The sequence below is a fragment of the Mauremys mutica genome, chromosome 7, assembly GCF_020497125.1.
Source record: "Mauremys mutica isolate MM-2020 ecotype Southern chromosome 7, ASM2049712v1, whole genome shotgun sequence".
NCBI lineage: Eukaryota > Metazoa > Chordata > Testudines > Geoemydidae > Mauremys > Mauremys mutica.
Genome location: NC_059078.1, coordinates 121,068,267 through 121,087,446, shown reverse-complemented (window position 1 = coordinate 121,087,446; position 19,180 = coordinate 121,068,267). Strand labels below are relative to the sequence as shown.

The following is a 19,180-nucleotide window of genomic DNA, read 5'->3' as shown; positions in this document are numbered from 1 at the left end:
CACTTACTGCACACTTTGTCGTCATAGTGATGTTTCATTACAATGGTCTTTTTTTATAAAAAGTGTGGAATTAACTAATTTAAGATGAAACCTTTTATTCTTTTACTTCAAGATAACTTATCAAAATACATCCACTACCTACTTTCCATTTTCTAATGTATGTTTAATTCAGACTTATTCTACAACATTATCGTCTTTCTGTAGCCCATTACATAGGAAAAATTCAGTTGTATCCAAGAAAATAGTCAACTTGTATGACAGGCACAGTGTATGTTAGAAGATTCTGCCTCAGTGCATGATTGTACTGTGCATCTCTAGAAATGACTGTTTTTTTTCTGAATCCATAGAACCTTTTTCAGTGAAATCGTATGCATTTGAACAACTTAGATTCAGGTCATTTTTTGACCAAACTCTTAGGATATTACGGCTTTAGTAAATGTTTGATGAGATAAATCTTCAAGTATTATGTTCAAAATGAGATAATCTGTTAATGTTTATGGTCAAAACATTTTAACTGTTTGTTTTTAACAAGTTTTTAAACGGAGATAGAAAAAAATAATCTCTAGCAAGTTTTAAAAACTGTTCAGTATCCTTCTATAATTTTTATCTCTCTAAGGGCGAAATTGTGTGGTCTGTAATTAGGAAAAACTTCCACTGATTGCAATGGAAGCTTGGCCTGAGTAAGAATTACAAGATTTTGCTTAAGTATATGTTCAAAATGGCAAGAAACTATAACCTGGTGCAGTGGCTCAGTAGAGAAAATAGTGGGGGATGAATTGAAATGAAACCAGCAAGTCGTTTTTGCGTAGTTTTCCATTATCCAGCCCTCATTACAAAAATATGTGGTGTATTCTAAATACTGCCTTGCTTTAAAGCCTGCATATTTTGGGTAATCTAAAACTGAGTAATCCTCTGTATGGCATTGTCAACAAAATGAGATTGAAAAGCTTTAGTAAATGCTTTCCCTAAGATATTGGTATTAATCGTAAGACTGTTAAGAAGAGAGGTTATAATCACAGTTGCCAATTTTCACGCAGTAAATAAGCACCCTGACTTCCACAATAAGCCAAAAATCAAGCTAATCCCATTTCAAAACAAAGCCAAAACAAGCCAATCCCTAAGAACCCCAACACTCTGTGACTAGATCCCTCCAGCGTGCAGTCTGGGACTGTGGTGGATCCACTGTGCACCCCTGACTCTCCCCCTGCTTGACACCCACCCCAGCTCCTGCTTGCCAGGAGCTGATTTAAAAAAAAAAAAAAAGATACTAGCCAACAAGCAACTCACAATCCAATTAAGCCAAAAACAAGCCCAATTTCTGCGTTTTTTTTTTCTGTGGATTTGACATGTCTGGTTATAATCAGTGGGTTTTATATCCCTGTACAGTGCTTTTGCAGATTAGGTGGTGCTTTGTTACCTTAACTATATAGGAAAATAACCAGAAAAGTACTGATGATACTTTGGTTTGGCATTAGATAGCTTAATAGCTATATTCTGTTAAAGTGTCTCGTGCATTTATTACTAGCTTGGGACCTGTGGTCTGCAGAACAGACACTTGTTGTGGGTCTCCCCCCCACCCCCCTCACGCACTAGTAATGGAATCGGTCCATGCCTCTCCTCCGTTACTGCATAGTTGGCTCAGTAGAGGAGGTTGGACTGAAAGGGGAGCTGGAGGCAGAACTGGGGAAGGGGGAGGAGCTGGGGCTAGAGGCGCAGCTGGCCTGGGGGCAAAGGGGGGATTAGAGCTTGGACTGGGGCGGAACTTTACTCTGTCCCCGCTCAGTGGTCCCAGAGTTTAGGGACCACTGCACTAGTGTGTCTTGATGATCCATATTTTAATAAAAAAACCTTCTAAAGTTTACCAGCTATGTGTGTAACGCAAAACTAACTACTGCCCCTCAATTCCTAGGGCTGCAGAACAGAGATCTTCGCTTTCCTCAGTAAATTTCCCTGTCTAACTCTAGTAAAGCTGTCAAGTGCCTGGGAAAATAGTAAAATATCAAGGGACGGTAAATAGAAAACGAAAGGTAAAAGTGGACAGAAAAAAAATGGAGTCTTCTCCCGGGAAATTGTAATCTTCAGGGGCCCTATCAGACGTGATATGTGTTCTCCTCTTACTCTGGAGATCCAGGTTTGGGCTTTTTGCTTCTTTTAACATTTTTTTAATGACACAGCTGCTTGAGAAGGCTGGGAATCAAATGCTCAGCTCTGGCATGCTGTACTCCTTTACAGGGTGAAATGTTGTCAGTCTGTGCTTGTGATTTCTCCCTCTGCACCCACAGACGCTTTCTGCCTGCCTCTCTCCTCTGCTAATAGAATGCCTTGCAGTTGTGCTGGCATGGTGTCCCCCTGCACCACCTTAGTTAAGCAGTAGTTTAAAAACCACAATGTAACCCTGTATCTGAAGGAATCCCATCAGGCCCCTACCCTCTGGTGTGAAACATAATAGCTCTACCTATTGTAATATCAAAAGATCTAGGAGAAAACACACTACAGAAAGCTTTTGAAGTTTGACAATTGGAATCTTAAACCAGAATATTACATGCTGATAAAAATTTAGTAAATTTTAAATAGGGTGAATATACTTTTTTTTAAGTCAATGCTGTTAGAGTACAATACATGTTCTTTTGACAGAAGTAAAGAGCAAGAAATCCAGAAGTTTAAACAAATTTCTGAATGTTCAGTTTTCCTTTTAATAACCTCTAGCAAACTGCATCTCCTATTTCACCATTATTGCATATATGGAATGAATGCTTTTCCTGTTATCCAGCAAATTAGTATACAGTGCATCTTTTCATTTGTAATAGTAATCTTTGTCTTCCCAGGCATCATCAGAGCATAAGTTTCTCCCTAATCATACATCTCTATGCTGATATAACGCGACCCGATATAACACGAATTTGGATGTAAAGCAGTGCTCCGGGTTGGGGGTGGGGGGCTGTGCACTCCAGTGGATCAAAACAAGTTCGATATAACGCAGTTTCACCTATAATGCGGTAAGATTTTTTTGGCTCCCAAGGACAGCATTATATCAAGGTAGAGGTGTATTTTAAACTCTATGTGGAAGAACATCAGAGCTGCACTTTCATTTGGTTTTTGGAGAGAGTCAGGAAGAATTCTTCCCTATCCCTGAACACTGCTAAATGGGTAATACAAAAATTTCATATAGGAGGTTTTAACATTTCCTTTGGCTATCAATTAAACTCGCACTCTTTAATTAGATTGGGAGCCAAAACACTTTCATACAACTTACTTTTAGGTAGAAATAGTATTTTTTTGTCGTCCTTTTCTGGCAAATAATAGCTATATAATTGCACGCACGCACACCCTCACCTCCAGTCTCTTTCCTTCTGAGAATTGTTTGAATCCCTTCCTGGCAACTTTTCTCCTCTTATTCTGTTTCCGTCTGTTTTCCATTCTGTAACCCTGTGCCCTCTCTTGTCCTGCAGGTGTGGGGGAGTGAATATTGTATATTTGCAGTCGTGTCAAGCTTTGGCACAAAGAAGCACTGCAAATCTGTAACAACAAATGTATGTTAAAATACAAACAATATATCTTTCCCCCAGCTGTTCCCTGTTTCTCTCCTGATGATGCTCCCATTTGACCCCTATTTACATTCCCTCACTTTCTTCCCATGTCAGAACCAGCACTGAGTGTCATCCTTCTAGTGCAGGGGTGGCCAAACTGTGGCTCTTTCATAGTTAAAATGCAGCTTGTGGACACCCCCTCACCCCCCCCCCCAGTCTCTACTAGTAGACTCTGGGGGTGGGAGGGGAGCTTGGGACCTCTGCCTTGTGGTGGGGTAGGGCTTCTGCCTAGCGGTGATGGCGGGGGGGGGGGGGGGTCTCCTGGCTTCAGCCCTGTGGGGCGTGCCTGTTGGGGCTTCAGCTGGAGTGAGGCTGAAGCCCAGGGCCCTGGCAGGTGTGCGCCGGCTCTCAAACTTCTAAAGATTGTCCTGTGTGGCTCAGAGGGCAATAAGTTTGGCCACCTGTGGATGACAGCTGGTTGAAACTCCCTTTATTATTTTCAGTGACATGTATTAATTAGCTTCTAAAAAGATGTCTATTGAACCATGTAAGGCACTCCCTTATACCAGTCCTCTTTACTGTTTTTGAAGTGGGGCCACTTTGGCAAAAAACCATCAATGTGAGAGCCACATCAACGCGACACAGACGGTTGAACACTGTAAGTTCTTTGTTGGTTGATATGGTAATATTGCCATTATTGGTAGGGGCAGGGGATATGGGGGGTTAGCTCTGGGAGGGGCTCAGGACTGGGGGAGGGGCTTGGGGTTCAGGAGGGGGCATGGGGGGTTAGCTCTGGGAGGGGGCTCAGGGCTGGGGCAGGGGCTTGGAATGCAGGAGGAGGTATGGGAGGCTAGCGGCAATTTGGGTGGTGGAAGAGCTATTCAGAACCTGCCTTTGGGCGGCCCTCGCCCCATGCTGCTCCTGGAAGGGGTCAATGCGCCCCTGCAGTCCCGGGGGGGGGGAAGGGGGCGGGGCAGGGCATGTGGTTTTGCACGCTGCCCCTGCAACTCCCATTGGCCACAGTTTCCCATTCCTGGCCAATGGGAGCTGCGGGAGCAGTGCTTGCAGGCAGGAGCTGCGCACAGAGACCTCTGCTCCCCCCTTACTCCCTGAGGCCGCGGGGGAGGTGTGTGTGTGTGTGTGTGTGTGTGTGTGTGTGTGCTGGCCCCTTCTGGGAGCGGCATGGGGCTAGGATAGGCAGGGAGCCTGCCTTAGCTGCAGCCCTGCTGCCACCCCACTGCGCCACCGGAGAGTGCGATCAACAGGGAGCCGCACTTAGGGTCCATGGGAGACATCACTGGCTCACAGGCCTTGCAATGAGGAACACTGCCCAATACCCTGGTGGCAGCTGACTTGCCTTTCCTCTAAAACGTTTTTATCCCTTGTGTCCTAGTACAGGTATGAGAAATCAGGAGGCTAACCTAGTGTCAAGTCCCCCTGCCCCAACATAAGAACGGACATACTGGGTGAGACCGAAGGTCCATCCAGCCCAGTATCTTGTCTACCGACAGTGGCCAATGCCAGGTGCTCCAGAAGGACTGAACCTAACAGGTGATGATCAAGTGATCTCTCTCCTGCCATCCATCTACACCCTCTGACAAATAGAGGCTAGAGACACCATTCCTTACCCATTCTGGCTAATCTAGTTCTCTTTTAAACCCTGTTATAGTCCTAGCCTTCACAACCTCCTCAGGCAAGGAGTTCCACAGGTTGACTGTGCGCTGTGTGAAGAACTTCCTTTTATTTGTTTTAAAGCTGCTGCCCATTAATTTCATTTGGTGGCCCCTAGTTCTTATATTATGGGAACAAGTAAATAACTTTTTCCTTATTCACTTTATCCACACCACTCATGATTTTATATACCTCTATTATATCCCCCCTTAGTCTCCTCTTTTCCAAGCTGAAAAGTCCTAGCCTCTTCAATCTCTCCTCATACGAGACTCATTCCAAACCCCTAATCATTTTAGTTGCCCTTTTCTGTACTTTTTATAATGCCAGTATATCTTTTTTGAGATGAGAAGACCACATCTATATGCAGTATTCAAGATGTGGGCGTACCATGGATTTATATAAGAGCAATAAGATATTCTCAGTCTTATTCTCTATCCTTTTTTGAATGATTCCTAACATCCTGTTTGCTTTTTTGACTGCTGCTGCACACTGTGTGCACGTCTTCAGAGAACTATCCACGATGACTCCAAGATCTGTTTCCTGATTAGTTGTAGCTAAATTAGCCCCCATCATATTGTATGTATAGTTGGGGTTATCTTTTCCAATGTGCATTGCTTTACATTTATCCACATTACATTTCATTTGCCATTTTGTTGACCAGTCACTTAGGCCTGGTCTACACTGTGGGGGGGATCGACCTAAGATGAGCAACTTCAGCTACGAGAATAGCGTAGTTGAAGTCGATGTATCTTAGGTCGACTTACCTCGCGTCCTCACGGCGCAGGGTCGACTGCCACAGCTCCCCCATTGACTCCGCTTTCGCCTCTCGCCACAGTGGAGTACAGGAGTCAATGGCAGAGCGATTGGTGATCTATTGATAAATTGATCCCCGATAGTTGGATCACTACCCACCAATCCGGCGGGCAGTGTAGACGTACCCTTAGTTTTATGAGATCTTTTTGAAATTCTTCACAGTCTGCCTTGGTCTTAACTATCTTGAACAGTTTAGTATCATCTGCAGACTTTGCCACCTCACTGTTTATCCCTCTCTCCAGATCATTTATGAATACGTTGAATAGGATTGGTCCTAGGACTGACCCTTGGGGAACACCACTAAGTTACCTTTCTCCATTCTGAAAATTTACCATTTATTCCTATCCTTTGTTCCCTGTCTTTTAACCAGTTCTCAATCCATGAAAGGATCTTCCCTCTTATCCCATGACAACTTAATTTACGTAAGAGCCTTTGGTGAGGAACCTTGTCAAAGGCTTTCTGGAAATCTAAGTACACTATGTCCACTGGATCCCCCTTGTCCACATGTTTGCTGACCCCTTCAAAAAACTCTAATAGATTAGTAAGACATGATTTCCCTTTACAGAAACCATGTTGACTTCTGCCCAACAATTTATGTTCTTCTATATGTCTGACAATTTTATTCTTTATTATTGTTTCAACTAATTTGCCCAGTACTGATGTTAGACTTACCGTCTATAATTGTCAGGATCACCTCTAGAGCCCTTTTTAAATATTGGCGTTACATTAGCTATCTTCCAGTCATGAAACAAAGAACAAACATTCAGCTATCACATATGTATACAGTTTTTGAGGGCTGGGTGTGATGTTCTTTGTGCCCAGGAGGTAGTGTTTGCTAATGTGGTGAGTTTGCAGATAGCCTGAGAGTATAGCTCTTTGAATTCTGAGACCTAATGACAAGTTCAGTAGCAACAATACTACTCTTTTGCTGTCAATCACTGTCAAACATCAAGATAATGATCTTATCCATTGTAGGATGCATTGGAGATATTTGTATGGGAGTGGTGGAGCAGCTAGCTACTGTTGCATTCTGCTGGAATGGAAAACGAGGAAATCAAGTCCCCCCCTCTCCCCCAACTCCCCCCCCCCACACACACAAAAAAAACCCACACCTCTCACCCACTCACTAGAAGGAAAGGAGAAAAACATCTCACCTATATCATAAATCTCATTTACCTTTTGGGGGGCCAAAAGCCCCATCTGCCCCTACCAAGTTGCCAAAATCTTCAACTTCCTCCTGACGGCTTCTATAATGTTGACAAAATGTCCACAAAATTTGCTGCAAACAAAAAAATTTAGGAGAGCCTAAATACATAAAATTAATATTAAAAATAATGCAAGTGAGACTGTATTAATGGTGGGTACCACTTTTTATACTTATTTCAGTAACAATCTATTTTTCATTCAGTGATTCTATTACAGAATTTCATAGAATCATAGAATATCAGGGTTGGAAGGGACCTCAGGAGGTCATCTAGTCCAACCCCCTGCTCAAAGCAGGACCAATTCCCAACTAAATCATCCCAGCTAGGGCTTTGTCAAGCCTGACCTTAAAAACCTCTAAGGACAGAGATTCCACCACCTCCCTAGGTAACCCATTCCAGTGCTTCACCACTCTGAGTGAAAAAGTTTTTCCTAGTATCCAACCTAAACCTCCCCCACTGCAACTTGAGACCATTACTCCTTGTTCTATCATCGGGTACCACTGAGAACAGTCTAGATCCATCCTCTTTGGAGCCTCCTTTCAGGTAGTTGAAAGCAGCTATCAAATCCCCCTTCGTTCTTCTCTTCTGCAGACTAAACAATCCTAGTTCCCTCAGCTTCTCCTCATAAGTCATGTGCTCCAGCCCCCTAATCATTTTTGTTGCCCTCTGCTGGACTCTTTCCAATTTTTTCACATCCTTCTTGTAGTGTGGGGCCTAAAACTAGACACAGTACTCCAGATGAGGCCTCACCAATGTCGAATAGAGGGGAATGATCACATCCCTCAATCTGCTGGCAATGCCCCTACGTATACAGCCCAAAATGCCGTTAGCTTTCTTGGCAACAAGGGCACACTGTTGACTCATATCCAGCTTCTCATCCACTGTAACCCCTATGTCCTTTGCTGCAGAACTGCTGCCTAGCCATTCGGTCCCTAGTCTGTAACAGTGAATGGGATTCTTCTGTCCTAAGTGCAGGACTCTGCACTTGTCCTTGTTGGACCTCATCAGGTTTCTTTTGGCCCAGTCCTCTAGTTTGTCTAGGTTCCTCTGTATCCTATCCCTACCCTCCAGCGTATCTACCACTCCTCCCAGTTTAGTGTCATCTGCAAACTTGCTGAGGGTGCAGTCCACGCCATCCTCCAGATCATTAATGAAGATATTGAACAAAACTGGCCCCAGGACCGACCCTTGGGGCACTCCACTTGAAACCGGCTGCCAACTAGACATGGAACCGTTGATCACTACCCGTTGAGCCCGACGATCTAGCCAGCTTTCTATCCACCTTATAGTCCAATTATCCAGCCCATACTACTTCAACTTGCTGGCAAGAATACTGTGGGAGACCGTATCAAAAGCTTTGCTAAAGTCAAGGAATAACACATCCACTGCTTTCCCTTCATCCACAGAGCTAGTTATCTCCTCATAGAAGGCAATTAGGTTAGTTAGGCATGACTTGCCCTTGGTGAATCCATGCTGACTGTTCCTGATCACTTTCCTCTCCTCTAAGTGCTTCAGAATTGATTCCTTGAGGACCTGCACCATGATTTTTCCAGGACTGAGGTGAGGCTGACTGGCCTGTAGTTCCCTGGATCCTCCTTCTCTTTTTTTAAAGATGAGCACTACATTAGCCTTTTTCCAGTCATCCGGGACCTCCCCCTTTCGCCATGAGTTTTCAAAGATAATGGCCTTTAGCACCCTTGGATGCAGCGCATCCGGCCCCTCGTTTTCCATTCTGTATGTGAAGGGGCTAGGAATGGAAGAGAATGGAACCTTGTTGGGTTGTTGTCAGTTGTTTCCAATGAAGAAATCTCTCCTTGGTGTAGTTGTTTGCATTTCTGTGGTCAGTGGTATAAGGAAATATCACGTTGTAAAAATTTCCAATTGTTTCCTCAAGGGTTCTTCTCAATTGCACAATCCTTTGATGTTTTTGTTTGTAAAAAAAGAAGAAATTAGTTTTTAGCTCATTACTTTGAAACTCAGAATTCTGTAATGTCTACAGGTTTTATGTTTGATTTTGTAACCCAATGTCAGGAATCAAACCAGAGGTAATGTGTCTCTTTATACTGATCAGCCATTAAATGCCAGTGGCTGTAGGATTTCTCCCCTCCCCCCAAATGTTTCTCTGTGAGATATTTCCTTGTGCCCCTGAATATCTGGCATCATGACGACTCATCATGGTTGCCAGATGAAACTCTAGAGAACTAGGCAGTGTTGCTTTGCCCAGTTTTTATGGGAGAGGTCACTAGAATAGCAACCTCTGTTGCATAAATATTATTCATCAGGAGGAACAGGCTCTTTGACCAACAAATCCTTTCTTGCCATTGAGTGAAGTACTTCATAAAAAATGTCATTTACAGGCTTATTTTTCATTTCCACACAGTGCTAATTTTCAATAATGAATTCTTAAATCTACTCCTATTAGAATTGTCTGTATGAGTTTTGAATGAAAGTCTGACATTTCTTGCCCAACTTTGATGTGGATGGTGTCTTTCACAAATCAACTGACATTTAAATGTGCATCCAAGTTTAGGCGTTAAGTCCACTGGTGATCCAGTGAATGTGGAGGAAAATATCATAAGTCTGCCAAAAGTCAGTGGCTTTCTTAAGAGAAAATGAAAATATTTAAAGATATTTGCTTAAACTTAGGTCTAATCTCACAATTTCTTCAGATCTTGAATCATTTTTATGGCTCTTTCCTGCACCCTCACCAGTTTTTCAAAATCCTTTTCCAAATCTCCCTACTCTTACTCACTAGTCCCTTGTTTATGTATCCAAGGATCATATTAGCCTTTTTTGCCACAGTATTGCACTGAGAGCTCTCGTTCTTGTCTGCTGTGATCCTTAAATTCTTTTCAGAGTCACTGTTCTCCAAGATACAATTTCCCGATGCTGCAGGAAGTTCCTGCATTCTTAGTTTGATGTGTAATTTTTCATTTGGCTATATTAAAACACATTTTGTTGGAATGGACCCCACTTACTAAGTGAACCTGATTTCTAGGTGACTGTCCTGTCTTCATAATTATTTACAACTATGTCAATCTTTGTGTCTTGTGCAAATTTTACCAGCAGTGATTTTTATATTTACTTCCAGATCATTGATTAAAATGTTGAATAGCACTGAGCCTAGTACCAATCTCTGTGGAATCCCAATAGAAACACCCACACTTGCTGATGCTGATGGTTCCCTATTGACTACTACTTTTTGAGATCTGTCAGTTAGCCAGTTCTTATGTTTTAACATGTCTTATGAGATAGTGTAATACTAATTTTTAAATATGAATGTTGTGTAGTCCTAAATCAAATACCTTACCAAAGTCTTAAGTCTTCTACATCTGCTCAATTACTGTTTTCCACCAAATTTATAATCTCATCAAAGAATGAAATCAAGCTTATTTGACGAGACCTATTTTCTGTAAAACCACGTTGACTGGCATTAATTATATTCTTTATTAGTTGAACCACATATCAGTTTTCCTATTATTTTGTCCATGATTGATGCTAGGCTAACTGGCCTATAATTACTTAGATCATGCCGCTTGCCCTTTTATGAAGAGTGCCACATTAGGACTCTTCCAGTCTTCTGGAATTTCCTTAGTATTCTAAAACTTATTAAAATTTAACATCAATAGGCCAGAGATCTCCTCTTCAAACTCTTTTAGGACTCTTGGGTACAAGTTATCCAGGCCTGATTTTTAAAAATGTTTTAAAAAGTGTATCACTAGTAGGTATTTTATATCCTCAGTTACTAATGGACCAGTGAGAGTACTTCATTATCCTGGCAAGAGGAATACATCATTCTGCCTCATTCCAAATACAAAACAGATATTTATTGAACAAACATCGAAGCCACAGTTAGCTGTATCAGTAGAAACTGCATCTTATAGTGGCTTTTCCTGTCTGCTCTGGGGGTTTGCCCTGATGCAGCCACACCAATAGCTGGCCAACAATTGATGAAGTCCCCCCACTGTAAATGAGGTCTGAATTTAGAAGCCGGTGAGTAACTATACATTGAAGTAGCACTCTTGTGTCTTTGGCAGTGTGAAGTGATCAGAGAAGAGTGAATTATACTCACTCCTAGTATAGACGGTGACCTGATAGTTTTCATACAATTTCCTATAATATAGACTGCTCTTTTTAGCATTACATTTCTCTCACTTGTCAGTCTTTCTTACAAGTAGAAAGAGAACAGATGAAGTTTTAAAATGACTATTGCTATGAGAGATGCTGTCGGTCCCAATATATAAACACGTTACAAAAAAAAGTCACATTTATTTATTCAGAATCTTGCTGTGTCATTAAGTATGAAGGCGCAGAATTGGTTTTATCTAGCTGAATAATTGGGGAAAACCTATTTGATTATGCACGTAATAATTGAATTTCATAATTATTTAATCACATGTCCTTTTTAAAAAATAAATATTGTTATGCTCTTGGAATAACATGTTAATAGTAAGCTTTACCTGACTCTGTGTACATAGGTTTTTTTTATATATATACTTAAATTTTGCTTTCCTGGAAGACCAACTCTTAATACAGCTAAAATTATTAACCTATTATATTTTCTATTGGCCAAATGTGCAGTCCTCAATGAAGCAAAACTCCCACTAGGGAGCTATGCTCAATCAAAGACTGCAAAATTAACCTCATATTACCACCAAAGTCCACTCTTGTTTTGCAAACATTCTGGTACACAGACTTTGTTAGTTAATCGGACAACTAAAATAATAATGTACTTTACACATTAAATCAGTGGTCCCCAACCTCTGCCAGACGATGAGCCACAGAGGACCGTAGTGGCGGACGAGCATCCACGGAAATTCCGCCGACAAGCGGCAACATCAATAGGCGTCGCTGCCAAAATGCTGCTGAAAAACAGCGTCATCCACAGCAGCATTTCGGCAGCGACGCCCCCAGATGATGCAGCCTGTCGGCGGAATTTCGGCGGATGCTCGTCCGCCACTACGGTCCTCTGTGGCTCATCGTCTGGCAGAGGTTGGGGACCACTGATTTAATGTGTAAAGTACATTATTATTTTAGTTGTCCGATTAACTAACAAAGTCTGTGTACCAGAATGTTTGCAAAACAAGAGTGGACTTTGGTGGTAATATGAGGTTAATTTTGCAGTCTTTGATTGAGCATAGCTCCCTAGTGGGAGTTTTGCTTCATTGAGGACTGCACATTTGGCTAATAGAAAATATAATAGGTTTAGAATCAACTTGCAAATGTCCCGGATTTAGGGCATATAGATCTAATACAAAGAGTTAATTATCTTGAGGAATACTGAGACCTATGACCTGAAACCATCAGAATGGGAAAAGCCATCTATGCAGCATTTTTCTGTCAAACTATTAAACTAAAATTATTAGAGAACATTGGACTGACCAAGAAGTAGTAATGGTGGGGTTAGGGCTGTCTAATACAGTTGAAAAACAGTGATGCAAGAAATGTGTGTAGCATACCATTGTAGAGATAAAAATAATATTCTGGGAGTACTCTAGCCAATTTGTGAAACAGTACGAAGGAAAAACTGGTGATGGCTGGAATAGGCTGTGTCAGCCTTATGAATAAAAATTCCATGGTTAATGAGAAATGTATATGCCTGGATTGCTTTGTACAAACAGAGCATACTCATAATGGTAAACTCTTTTATATTGCTAAGTTTGAATCCTATACATGTGCTCTTGCTGTCTTGTGGGGTTTTTGGTTTGTTTTTTTCTTTTCCTTCCCCCTTCTCTCCTCTCCCCTCCCCCCCACCCCCACTGCAATCTGTTATATATGGCATGACTTCAGAATGTGAAGAATGGTTTTGATTTGTTGGGGAAATGGTAGAAGTACTCTTTGGTTTTTTGCCCCTGATGTTTTGCGTAGAGAAGAAGAGTTTTTTACTGTGGAAAATAGTTCATGCCAGAGAGAACAAAGATGATAGAAACACGGATTTTTTGGGGTACTTTTTTTCATACATTTTATTTAGGCATTTCACTTTCACATGAAAAGGTTAATTGGAGGCAAAGGGGAACTTAATAGCATCCCGGCTGCCTTGAAGGGCTGGGTTGAAAAGAGGCAGAAGTTTCTTTATGAACTTTGACACTAGTACAGTACTTACGAAGTGGACACACTTCAGAGAGAAATGTTCCTCTTTCTCTTGTGCCCCACCCAGATTATGATCTGCTCACTCAGCTACATCTCAGAGGCAGCAGGGCTACTTTTTTTGTTGTGCTGAAAGAAGAGTATGGATCATATTTACTTAAAATGGCGGTGACACTTTTAAGTATCTAATATTTTTATTGAATTTTGGATTCAGAATTGTGAGAATTTGGCAAAATGGCAGGATTCATGTACTAACACATTCCTGACTGGCTATTTATCAACTTTCCCCCATTTTAAGGGCTCCCCTTTTCCATGACTGATGCGGTATAATTAGAGCCTTGCAAATCTGCGGGTATCTGTATCTGCGGATGAGGATATCCACGGACCATGTTTACAGATTGCGGATTGGATGTGGATACGGATTTTGTATCCATGCAGGGCTGTATGTATAATGTATTCATTCATTCATTCTAAATCTACGTACATCTTCTCAAATTTCCTAGTGAGTTTTATGTAAATATTTTGAAGAGTTCAAGAAACCTTTTGATAGTCTTGCTGTTTTTAGATACATGTTTAGAAGTAAGTATACAGTATGCTGAAAGGTAACACAACACAGTTCCAACAATACAGAAACCCTCACAGGAGACAATGATCCTTTTGTTTCACTTTACAGGTTAACTACATTAATAGAGCAAGGAGAATTTGTGAAAAACATCCCAGGTAATTAAATGTTTTAAATTCTATAGCAATGTGTTCTTGGAGGCAGTTTAATATGATGGTCTTGACAGTATTGGCTAAAAATTATGGAGATTTATTTTAAACACCTGAAAAATTATTAAAATTGCTTTAAAGTGACAATGTGATACATTTTATGCCTCTGCCTATCGAACTCACTCATATTCTCTTGTTATATAATAAAATACTATGGTAGGAAGCAATCTTGCATTGTCTGGGGATGGACTAGATGATCTAAACATATCATATAATACTCTTATGGCACCTTTTTATATTTGAGGATCTCACAGTGCTATATAAACAATAATTAAACCTCACAACACCACACTTAATAGGAAAGTATTATCCTATTTTTATAAATGGGTAACATAAGTCGCAGAGCTTAAGTGCCAGAGAACGCTTAGCAAGTGTTTTGACCATGATGTCTCACTTTGCTAAATTGAAATAATTACTATAGTCAGCTTTAGTATGTGTTAAATTCTGCTATCTATTGTATTCATCGTGTGTTCTTTTCCAAGAGAGTCTTTAGGCAGCGGAACCTGAGCAGTTGCCTGTGTTTTAGATACAGGGTGGCTGTTGTCATTTATACCTTCATCCCCTCACAGCCTGATTTATTTGCTGCCTCCTGGAAAGCTGCCCTGTGGGTACATCTAGGGAGATGGTATGTCACGGGTTTTCATCTTCAGGCTGGTAGGCAGCAAATACTCTAGCAGTGTGGTGGATAGTGACTCTTCCTTTCCCTAAAACTTTGTTTCCACTGAAGGTGCTGGCCGCTTTCTAATTTTAGATGCCCTAGATCAGTGGTCACCAACCGGTCAATTGTGATCGACTTGTTGATCCTAGAGGATCTCGCAGTAGATCACGATTTCCAGTGGCACAGTGTGGCTGCCACTAAGGCAGACTCCCTGCCTACCCCAGCTCCATGCCACTCTCGAAAGCGGCCAGTGCGGGTGGGGGAGAGGTCTCTCTCTGCACACTGTTCCTGCCTTCAAGCACTGTCCCCACAGCTCCCATTGGCTGGGAGAACTACGGGGAGGGTGCTTGTAGAGAGGGGCCACGTGTCGCTCCCCCCGCCCCCAGGGGCTGCTGGGACACGTTGGCCCCTTCCAGGAGTGGTGTGGGGCTGGGGTAGGCAGGAAGCCTGCCTTAGCCTCACTGCGCCCGCAGCTAACCAGGAGCCGCTGGAGGTAGGTGCTGCCTGGTGGGAGGCCACACCCCAACCCCCATCCCTGATCCCTCTCCCAGAGCCAGTACTCTATACCCCTCCTGAACTTTCAGCCCTGAATCCCTTTCCAGAGCCAGCACCCCATACCCCCTCCTGCACCCCAACCCCCAGCCCTGAATCCCCTTCCAGAGCCAGCACCCCGTACCCCCTCCTGCACCCCAACCCCCAGCCCTGAATCCCCTTGCAGAGCCAGCACCCTGTACCCCCTCCTGCACCCCAACCCGCTGCCCCAGCCCAGAGCCCCCTCCTGTACCCCACCTCCCTCAGAGCTTGCACCCCTCACCACCTCCCACACTATGAACCCCTTGACCCCAGCCCAGAGCCCACACCCCCTGCCGAACCCCATCCCCCTGCCCCAGCCGAGGGAGAGCGAGTTGAGAGATTGAGGGGTGGGTGGAAGGATGGCGTGAGTGGGGCAGGGCTTTGGGGAAGGGGCAGGGTAGATCCTGGGTTGCCCTTAGATTCAAAAAGTGATCTTGGGTGTAAAAAGGTTGGATATCACTGCCCTAGATGAAATAAGCCAAAACACTTGGGGGGAGGGATAGCTCAGTGGTTTGAGCATTGGCCTGCTAAACCCAGGGTTGTGAGTTCAATCCTTGAGGAGGCCACTTAGGGATCTGGGGCAAAAATTGGTCCTGCTAGTGAAGGCAGGGGGCTGGACTCAATGACCTTTCAAGGTCCCTTCCAGTTCTAGGAGATTGGTATATCTCCAATTATTACCTTATTACCTTTATTACTTCATTATCTGTCTTATGTCCCGATGCTTAATGTGCTGGTAAACCAGCTACTTTAGAATATATCTTGCTGTAGGGCCTATCTACAGCTGTACTCTTGGCTCGCTACTCTTGCTTTGTTACTCGGTCACCTGTGCCTTGAACAGCCCGCTTTTGGTTTGCTACATGTCTTCGTTCTCAAAATTCCAACTCTTTCCTGCCATCGCTTGCTATGTTATGTTTAATTTAGAACGTGAGCTCCTCTGGGCAGCTTATCATATGCTTCTGTGCATAGAATGCAAATCTGTATGCAATGACTTACCTGTCCTTCCTAAGCTTTGTCTCCAATAGAAGTACCATGCCTGTTCATGGAGAGATTGTAAAACTCAGAATTTTAATTATTAAAAAATGTTTTTGGATGATGGATGACTATTTGATTTCATTAAAAGTACCAGTAGCGATGAAAGCTCTTCTTAAAAAAAACAAACAAAAAAAATCTCCTTCACTAAGAATACCTGAAATTGTGACTTAGTAATGATAAGAGAGGCATGATCGTTGAGCTTCATGCTGTATGTAATAGTTTTTGGATAAGTATCTAGATTTCAGCTATACAGATTGTTGATGCAGATCATACAACATCAGCTTCCTGTATGTATGTAAAAGAACCTTATTTACATATAAATAATTTTGTCTAGCATGAGTAATTGGTTTCCATGGGATTTACTTTGGTGACCAGCCTTCAACTCCAATACAACTGGTATATCTGAAGTGAGTTGGATATTTGGATTAGCTATGTTTTAGGATGTATGTTTCTTGCCTACTAAAGTGACATCAAACCAAAGTTGTTGTTTTTTTCATATGTTTGGATGGGATGGGGTGGTAGGGAACTCCCAATCCCCACTATTTCTCTCCATTATTTAGTAATCTTGAGTTTAGAGTCTCCTTAATTAACAAGCTTCTATACCATTGCTAAAACATGAATTGACATCTAATTTCCCCATTTTCCTGCTTTCCACCTCTTAGATCTCAGTTCTTGCTATAGTGTGGAGAGTAACAGTATTAATACTTTGTTCCTGCCTTTTGATTTTTTTCCCCCCTCATCAAAAGGTGTGTCTCTCTGGAACAGTTTCTCCAATGTACAGGAAATCCACATGAAAAGGCAGACAATCTTATGGGGCTTATACGTACGGACTATGCCCAGACTCCTGATCTCTTGGTGAGTGTCTTCACCGAGGCTAGAGGTTACGCAAAGATTCCCTTGTAAGTCACTTGTGTAGACTTAAGAAGTCAGAGGAGAAAATCTTCCCCAGAGCTGGGGAAAACGTTAAGCCCACTATCAATAATATGCTTTCCCACTTCTGGAAGCAATAGAAGTATATAGACTCTGTTTTTAAGTAATTCCTGCTGTCTTTTCCACTTTTCTTGATAAATTCAAACCTTCTGAGATGCCTGAGGTTGTCAGAAATGCAAGTCCTTTTCCTTAGAATTTAAGGGCCTCTGATTCCCAGCACTCACTCCCTTCAATTCACTCTGGAAATTACCTCTTGCACAGCCTCCCGGTATGATAAGAAGCTGGCAGGAGATCATATAAAGGAATTATTACATCACTGAAAAGAAAGATACAAGTGAACCTCAACCTCTTCATCTGAATTTTTCCATTGCTGGTGGAGAGATTTCTGTCTCCTTGCCTAATATGGAGGAAAGGTATTGCTCGAGAGGCTTTTTACCCCAGGAGACCGTCCCTAACAGTGCAAAACCCTGTCAGATTCTTTTCCTGACACTTCTGCCTCCCATGCTCGTCTCTCAAAAAGACTTTAAAAGAGATTTCCCATATTGCAGAGGAAGACCAGACATGGCCTTTCCTACTTGCCCTGCAATTGAAGCATTGATAAGTAACATGTGTCTGGCTCCAAACAACAAGCTTTTCCCTTTTCCAGCCATTTAAAAAAAAACACAGTCCAGCTGAAAAGTTTGAAAAGGAGAAAATGTAGGGTTAGTGTTTCTCCTGTGTGATTGATCAATTGTTTTTTGCATAATATAGCTCAACATTAGTTATTCTTTTCTGTCTGCTGTAGAGATAGTATCCGTAATCAAGTGAAGGAGTTCACTATGGCTTTCTTCCTGGTTCATGGACATGGTTAGAAAATTTAAGTCAGTTTCTCTTTTCTGTAGTGTAGAGGCTGTTTCTTTTGGGAAATTTCACAAAGCTACCTTGTGGAATGCCTGTGAGAGACTACATACTTTACATTGCTTAGAATTGCTGATAACCATTTATTCTTTATATTTTCAATGTATTGTATCTTTGGGACTGTAAATGAAAAGCGGATAAGAATATCTTCTAACAATTTAAGGGGAAAAACTAATAGTAACCCTCTTCTGGGAGGAGAGGTGGCCATTACAATATGAGCAAAGATAGGCTATAATATTTGATATTCAAGCAAGTTTGAAAAGAGCTCTTAAAACTTACAGGAGATAGGCACCCAACTTATTAATGTAGGGAAACTGTGTTCTATACAATGGTAAATGAAATGAGAACTGTTCTGCAGGTATTGTAATGGAACGGGGTAGAGATTAATCTACCTTCTAAAACAAATTAGATGGGCAAACATCAGTATTCCCAAAGAGAATACTATCTGCAATGCCACAACTAGTAGGTTCATACAAGGTGTTTAAACTTGATATTAGAGGAGAAAGGGTAGGGAATACCTTGTTGATTGGGATAGTCAGAGGTAGACATATTGCAGGTCACTTGATACTAGAGGGAAACCTTTGACATGCTGTAGTGATAAAGGGTAGACAAGGTCTCTGATAGCCTGAGGGTGAAAAGTGAACACTGTGTTTTTCTTTCTTTTTTCTGGTATGATAGGTTAGGGAGCCTAAAAACTATATGCATATTTGTGCCATCTCATTTTGTTTAACTTTTTTTCTAATATTTATTTTCTTTAATGCTACTGGCTCATAGACTTTTCAGGATATTCATTCAGTGCCTCACAAAAAGGAAATGATGTTTCAGCATCTGAGGAGACTTAATAAAAGCGAGTCTGGAAACTAAACCCACTGAGGGTCTCTGAAGGCCTGGACCAGGTGGTCCTGTACCATAAAATGTAAGAGCAGTTCACTTAAGAGGCAAAGCTGGCAATGCACATCTCCCAAAAAAGGTTAGGGGATTTCTCCAGTTCATTCAATAAACCCAGTCCAGAATAT

At 42.0% G+C, this 19,180-nt stretch overlaps 1 protein-coding gene across 13 annotated transcripts in view; it reads left to right on the top strand.

The window, feature by feature from the left end:
• Positions 1–19,180, top strand: part of ADD3 (adducin 3) — a 159,473-nt gene that overhangs the window by 40,753 nt on the left and 99,540 nt on the right. For 6 of the 13 annotated variants that reach the window (XM_045025372.1, XM_045025379.1, XM_045025380.1 and 3 more), the window contains exon 2: positions 13,977–14,023. The exons of 3 other annotated variants lie outside the window; for them this stretch is intronic. The gene's annotated coding sequence lies outside the window, so the exon portion shown is untranslated. Of the gene's footprint in view, positions 1–13,976; positions 14,024–17,083; positions 17,193–19,180 lie in introns of all 13 variants that reach the window. 4 more of the 13 variants (XM_045025382.1, XM_045025373.1, XM_045025374.1 and 1 more) reach the window with 1 other exon arrangement.